Raw genomic sequence first — 8,360 nt, forward strand, 5'->3', positions numbered from 1 at the left:
ACAAGAATTAAATTAATAAAAAAAATACAAAAAAAAAAAAAATTCAACCGTTATTACTCAAGGATTTATTTTCCCGGGGGGGAGGGGGGAAGGTAAAAACCTGGAAAATTCATACCTATTGCTGATGATAATGATGATGATAATAATAATTATTTTTATTCGTAGAAAATTTAATAATAATAAAATGGAGGAAAAAAAAAGAGGGGAGGAAAAAAAGGGAGTAAAATAGTTTAACGGATTTTCCTGCCGTGAACTTAATTAAACCGACATTAATTAACACCTTTTAATTTGTTTTTTTTTTTAAGAAACAAAAAGGAAATATATGCGAAAAGGAAAAAAACGGCGGGGAGGGTGACGAAGAGGGAGAGGGAAAAGGGGAGAGGGAGACGGGAGGAAGGGGTAGAAACTTTGAATTTTAAAACGCCTAATAATAATAAATTTAAGTTAAAAACATAAAAGGGGAAGGGGAGGGGGAAAATGTTTTCTTTTTTCTTTACGATTTCCTTTTTTTTTTTTAATCTCCTTTTAACCTTTTTTTTACCCTTTTTTCACCCAACAAAAATTATTAATAATAATAATAATAATGAATTATTTGAAATTTATATCGTGTGTGAAAATTTTTTTTAAAAAAATCTTTTTACCGGGGGGGAGGGAGTAATTTTAATAAAATAATAATGATGATAGTAGTCGAATTTACGAGGACGAGGACGACGATGACGAAACGTAAATAATAATAATAATGATAATTAATATTTGACAAAAAATTAATTTTTTTTTTTTTTTGAAAATTTATAAATGGAAAGCATGGCAAAGGTGGCAGTCCTGATTTTGACAAACAGGTCACGGGCGTTTCCGGTTGTCACGGATTTTTTAAAAATTATTATGAAAAGTGATTGATGGATTCAATGGTTTTTCTCTAATCTTCGGATTATTCTAGAATTTTTTTTTTTTGTAGTTCGACTTTAAGAAAAGAAAAAATAAAAATTTTCCGACATTTTTTTTCTTTCCTTTTTTTTGGCGCGTAAAAAAAAAGAAAATTCCACGTTTGCCTTTTTTTCTGTATGCTTGAATTTAATTTTTGTTTTTTTTATTTTTTTCAGGTATTTTTGTGTGAGGAGATCAGAAAAAGATTTTTTTTAAAGTAAACAATAATAATAATAATAATAATAATAATGATGAAAATGACAAAAATTCTCGTAATGAATTTTTCCAAGGCGCTACTTTCATGATTTTTTACTCGTGGATTTTTTATCATGGAAAGGTGGTTAAGATTTTTTATTTTACTCGGCGTTAAATTTTTAGGTAAGTTTTTTTTTTATTTACTTCCGGTTAATTTACAAATCGATTTTCATTGATTTTGAAAAATTTTAATTTTATTAATTAATCAAAGTTATAAAAGGTCGGGCAGCTCATCATAATTATCATCATCATCATCATCCTTGAATTTTTCTTTTTTTTTTCTGGTCCTTCGTAATGAAAATTTGAATTTGAAGAAGAAGGAAAAAAAAAATGGTTTCTTAAACAAATGAAAAAGGGAAACGGAAGTTGAGAAATGAGAAAATTAAATTACCTGAATGAGATATTAATAATAATAATAATAATAATAATAGCAATAATTATACGTAAAATTATTTGAAAGTTAAAGGTAATCAAAATGACAGGAGGCTCTCTCTTTATCCGTCTAATTAGAAATTATATTTTAAACTTAAATAAGATTCGTGTCATTAGACAGTCTAAAGATGCTTTCCCCCTCTTTTTCTCCTTACCCTTCCCTCCCTCTACCCTCTCCTCCGCTTCATATTTCAATAAATATATGAATATATATCATTTGATAATTTAAAAGTGACAGGTGAGTCCTTCCGTTATATATAATATGATTAAATATAAAATGTTAGAATATTATTATTATTATTATGACGGATAAAATAAATTGTTGTCACGATGACGATGATGATGATGATGATGATGGCTTTAAATTTGTCCGGTAAAAAAAAAAAAAGGGTTTTTCCGGAGGAACCTTCGGGGATCATTCGGGTGAAACTTTTTTTTTTTTTTTATGTGTTTAATCGTTTCACAAGAAATTATTCGGCCTAAGGCCTCGAGAGCTCGACTTTTCAGGTCAAAACCCTTTCTGAACATTTCTTTTGGAAACCTTTGAATTCTCTTTTGAGTATAAAATAATTTTCAAAAAAAAAAAAAAAAAAGTTTTTCCCAAGAATTTTTTTTTTTTTAAAAAAAAAAGAAAAATATTTTGCCCCAAGAATTCTGATTCGTTTAAAGGGGTAGAAGAAGAAGAAAAAGAAAAAGAAAACCTTTCAACTCTTTTTTTTTTCTTTTTTTTTATTCTTTTTTTTTTTCTTTTTCTGGGCCTTTTACCCCATTACGTTTCATAGCCTTCCGAAATCCCTTTAAGCAATTTTTATTTCACTTTTTCGGTAAAAATAATTTTTTTTTTTACAAAACTTTTCTCTTTCTTTTTTCTTTTTTACCCCGACCAAAAAAAAAAAAGAAAGAAAGAAAGAAGGAGGGGAGGGGGGGGAAAAAAAGGGAAAAATTTATTAACGATTAGAGTTTCCGTTTTCAAAATATTATTATATAATACACGATTGTAATTAAAATTAAAATTTTTATTTAATAAATGATGATGATGATGATGACCCCCCCTCCCCCTCCCAACACGACGTAAAATATACCAATTTTAAAAATTTGCATATTGAGGTTATAGGGAGGCTTCGGCCATGTTTAAAATTTATATGTGTGTGTGTGTGTGTGTGTACGCCGCCACTTTGAAAATTTGTGGTTTTGTTGTTTGGCTTTTAGATATTTTGTTGTTGCTCTTAGTTAGGTTGAGGGTGGGGGGTAGGAGTAGGAGAAGAGAACGGGGGGTTTGCTTGTTTAAATTGAAAGTCTTTTCAAACCGACCGCGTTTCCTTTGAACTTTTTCAAATGGTGTTTTGTCGGTGGAGGGGGTTTTTTTTTTTAAAAAGATTTTTCAAGTGTTTAGTTATTCTGATGAATGCAGGTTTACAGTCTCCCACATTTTCCACAGGACTCTTTATTAATTAATTGAGTTTATGTTAATCATTAAAAAAAAACATTTTTAAAACGTTTTTTTTTTTTTTTTCATCCTTTGGGAAATTTCTTCTACGTCTTTTATTTACATTTAAAATTTTAAAAAGTAACAAAAAAGAAAAAAATTTTAATAAATTATAATAATTTATTTTATCGAACATTTAAATTTGGTAATTTTTTTTTTAACAAGAAAAAGGCGTTGAAATTTGACAAAAAAAAAAAAATTTAAAAACGAGTGGGTGGGAGAGTTAACGGTTAGAAAAAAAAAAAAAATTTGTTTTTTTTTTGCGAGATTAACGCATAAAAAAAAAATTTTTATTTTTTTTAACCCAAAAAAAAAAAGGAAACAAAACAAATTCTCATCCTCATCTCCCTACCTCTTACTTCCCCTCCACCCCCGCTTACCCGAAAAAAAAAAACAGAAATTTTCAAAAGGAAAATTAATAATAATAATAACAAAAAAAAAAAAAAATGTTTGAAGTTGGGAAAAATAAAAAAAAAATTTTTTTTATTGACATCGAAATAACAAAACCTTTTGTAAATTAAATGAGGATGAGAGGACAGTCAAGATGGCTGAAGGAGGGGAAAGTCTAATGTAATTAAAAGCTGTACACGTTCTCACGTAGTAAAAACAAGCTAAATAAAAAAAGAGAGAGAGAGAGAGAGAGAGAGAGAGAGATAGAGAGAGAATAATAAAAAAAAAAAAAAAAGTTTTTGTTTCAGGTTTTTTTGAAACATTTCTCTTGTTATTGTAATTTGCCCTTATCAAATTATTAAACGTCGACTGAAAAGCTCTTGAGGATGGCGACAGACAGTTATTCATGGTCTCCCCTTCCTCCTCCTCCCTCCTCCCTCCTCCATCTTTTTTTTTTTTTTTTGTATCAACCATTCTTTCATTTCTCTTCCCTATATTTTATTTTTTTTGTTTTGTTTGTACAAATTATACATGGTATATACGTGGGATACCTATTTTTAATACGTGTTTTTATATCAGAGGGTAACCCAATAAAAAATTATTATTATTATTATTATTACTATTATTATTATTATTATTATTATTATTTAATTTTCTTTGAGCTTTGAATTTTAATTTAAATTTTTTTGTTTTCATTTTTGTATTCCTCACATTTTCAATTATTATTATTTTTTTTTTATTGAATTCGTTATAGGTATAACGTAATTATTATTATTATTATTCTTTGTTTTAATAAACAAAATATATATATATGTACATAAAAAGAAAATTATTATTAAATTTTCCACTTAATAAAATTATTTGTAAATATTTATTTATTTAAATATTTGATTATAATCAAACGAAATTCTTATTAATATTATTATTATTATTGATAAATAATTATAAACACATAATTTAATCCTCAGAAATTGTTAAAATATTCTTACCCTACGTGGATGGGGGTGGAATGAGGGGATAAAGTGAGAAGGGGTGAAAAGGGGGGAAGAAGAAGGGTACGTAGCAATCGTTAAAATTCCTGTCGCGGTTTTAAATTTAACAAATTAAACGCGTTTAAACATTAATAATAATAATAATACAAAATCGGTAAATTTTATATAATTCCCTTTTATTTTTATATTTCTGAACGTACAATCGAATAATAATAATAATAATAATGATGATGATAATGACGAAACGTTTTTTTTTAAATCGCGAAATTATCGCGAATTTTTTTTTTTTTTAACGGACAAAAAAATTATATATCAAATTGTGCATGTGGAAAAATTGCATACTGATAAGATTAAATTGTTTACGTTGACACATAAGTACGTTTTACTTGTTTCTAATAGATTATTATTATTATTATTATTATTATTATTATTATTATTTTTTTTTTTTTTTTTTTTTTTTTTTTTTTTTTTATAATCTCAAACGTATAATATTAAAATATTTACGTTGCAGTATTTTTCGAAATATATTTTCTTTTATTTGTCGTAGATAAAAAAAAAAAATTGCATTATCGATAAATATATAATAATAATTATTATTATTATTATCTAAAAAAATTCTATCGTTATCATCATCATCATTATCATCATCGTGAAAATTGTTTGTTGTTGTTAAAAGAAAAACAAACACACGTTTTAGGTTTTTTTCTTAATAGTTGTCAACGAATCAATTTATATAAATTTAACGTTTTAGTTTTAATAATGATAATTACTGCCATTATTATTATTATCGTTATTATTATTATTATCACACGATGAAAATAATAATTTAAAATAAATGAAATGATAAAAGATTTTCGAAAAAGAAAAAGGTGGTAAATCAATGGTGGAATGAAGCGAAACAATATTTACGAGATGTTTTTAATTTATCCCGACGTTGAAAAGCTTTTATCTTAAGAGAGAGTCAGAGCTTTCGATTTTTGTATTTTCCGACAGTAATCTTTTCATGACGTTCCCCCCCCACTTTTTTTTCACCCTTCATTTCACCTCCACTTTATTTCCTTTAATGCCCAAATACTACTAATGGTTGTTGTTGTTGTTGCTCCTTTTGCCGCTTCGTTTTTTTTAAAAAAAGCAATTAAAACAAATTCTTTTAAAAAAAAAAAATGCATTCATGTTCTATGCGTTGTGTGCGTGCCTGTGTGCGCGTGCGCGTACACGTGTGTAAGGGGTTTTATATAATAAAAAAAAAAAAATAAGAAAGAAAGTTTAACAACATATTACTTTATTAAAAACAAAATCACACATTAAGAAAATTATAGCTCTTTAGAGGATTATAAAGTTTTTTTAAACTTTTTTCCTTTTTTTCCTTTTTTCCTTCCTTTTTCTTTTTCCTTTTTCTTTTAAATTGTTGAGTTATTTTATTATTTTTACGTCCTCTTCTTTATTTTGTAATAAAACAATGGTTAACGTGTATTACACGCAACGGTTATCACATAATAAATAAATAAATAAATATATGAATAATATTATATATGTAATGTTGTAACACCATTTCTTGCGTTTTTGTAATTCCGTTCGCAACACAAACATTTTAAATATGTTAATATTTTTTTGCTAAATAAGACAAAAAAAAAAGAAAAAGAAAATGCAATTTTCCTCTTATACGTACATAAAATGAAAGAGGAAAAAAAAAGGGAAAAGAAAATTTAAATGCATATAGAAAAAATGAAACACACACAGGAAAAAAAAAATTTTTTTATGCATTTTAAATCATAAAATAAAATGAAGTAAAAATTGAGTAAACTTTTTCTTTCTTCTGTGTCTTTCATTATTATTATTATTATTATTATTATTATTTCCGGTTTTTTTTTTGAATACTTTACAAAAAAAGCCTTATTTTCGTTTTTTGAGTTTTTTTTTTCTCTACTCCTTTCCAAAAAAAAAAAATGAAACTTTGAATTTTTGAAAAAGTTATTCTGATTATTGGCGAATATTTTAATAATAATAATGATGATGATGATGATGATGATGATGTACACAGTCGATTGTTTAACTTTTCCAAATCCAAAGGTACGCCTTGGTAGGAAATGACACCGATTCGTTATAAATCATTTCGATTTAATAATAATAATATTGACGATGGATTTTCTACCGGATGTTGTCTCATAAATTCTTTTAAAATCTTTAAAATTTACGTTAAAACTAAAAAATTTTTTTATTCTTTCAAATTCGATATTTAAATTCGTCCTCATAATTATTATTATTATTAATAACAAATAGAGGAAAAAAAAATTATAAATTATATTTACGTATAAAATTCGAAGTAGGGTTTTACTAACGACTTTAAATCATTTTATAATCGTCATCATCATCATCATCGTCATCATGGCGGGTTGTAAAATTAAATATATATTTAAAACTTTGAATATTATCACGACAATATTTTAAATCGGAAAACTTTTTCAGTCAACCAACAAACAAAAAAAAAACCTGAAATAATAATAATAATATGTATAAATAAATATTAAATAAGGAAATAATTCGTAATGATGTTTCTCTCATTCGTATGCTGTCAATCGGTCATTTATTTTATTTAAAAAAAAAAAAAACAATAAAAAAACAGAAGAGGATAAGAGAGGGGGAGGGAGGGAGAGGAGACGAACGGTTAAAATATATAATTTAACTTGTATATGCCACTCATGATTAGACAATTTAAAATAAAATAATAATAATTTTTTTTTTTTTTTTAACTGAAAATGACGCGTACAAAAACCAATAATTATTTATAATAAATATTAATCTTTTTTTTTATTATCATTATTATTAGTTTTTTACGAGTGTGTGTGTGTGAGCGTGCGTGTGCGTGTGTGCTTGCGAATTCGTCGACGCGACAATGAATTTTAATAAGGAAAAATTTTATTTTATTGTTACAGGAAAAAAAAGCAAACAATTTAAATTAAAATAATTTAATTGAAAAATAATGTTTTTTAAACAATTTCAATTACGTTTTAAATATTTATTTCCCTTTTTTTTTTTTTTTTTAATTTTAAATATAAATAAAATATGCGTGCGTGTACGCACACACGCACAAAATAAAAATAAATGATTGTTATTCGTGGTAAAAAGAAAAGGGAAAACTTGGTGTCACGCGTTCAACATTTTTGTTTCACATGATCAACTTTTTTTAGTATCCATTTCCGGTTGTTTTCATTCAACTCGATGCTCCGTGACGTCATAGATTACTTTATTTTCCTTTCTTTTTTCCCTTTAAAAAAAAAAAAAAAAAAAACGGGAAGGGGAGCGCATGGAGGAAGAAACCTTTTTACCTTTCTAAATATTTCTTAACGATATTTTTTTCCTTTTTTTTTTTTTGAATCATGAGTTGAACGTGAAATCTTACAATTAAGATAATAATAATAATAATGATGATGATGATGATGATGGCGATGATGGAGTGAAGATGATGACGTTTTCTATAATTAACTTGAAATAATTTTAATTTTTTTTTTACGTTAAATAATATAAAATTGCGAACTTTGGCGTGTCAGTCATAACGTTAATTAAAATTTTTCTTTCTTCTTTTTTTTTTTTTTTAATTTGTAAAGGGTTTATAATAACACTAGGACATTTCTATATGTGTTAATAATAAAATAGAGTAATTAAATTTCCCGGGGCAATGGGGAAAATTTTAAAAGAGAGACAAAAGGACGGAAAAACAGAAGAAGTTTGTTGATAATTTGGTTTGTGAAAAACTCAATTGAAATTTCGTTATTTCACGGACTCGTTCGCTCTCTTATTTAATAGTCAATTCAGGTTTTCGCGTTAACCTTATAGAATAATTAATAAAAAAAAAAAAACTTTTTCGATGCGCTTTTATCCCT

The sequence above is a fragment of the Pediculus humanus genome, genomic scaffold (genome assembly GCF_000006295.1).
Source record: "Pediculus humanus corporis 1103172107524 genomic scaffold, whole genome shotgun sequence".
Taxonomy (NCBI): Eukaryota; Metazoa; Arthropoda; class Insecta; order Psocodea; family Pediculidae; genus Pediculus; species Pediculus humanus.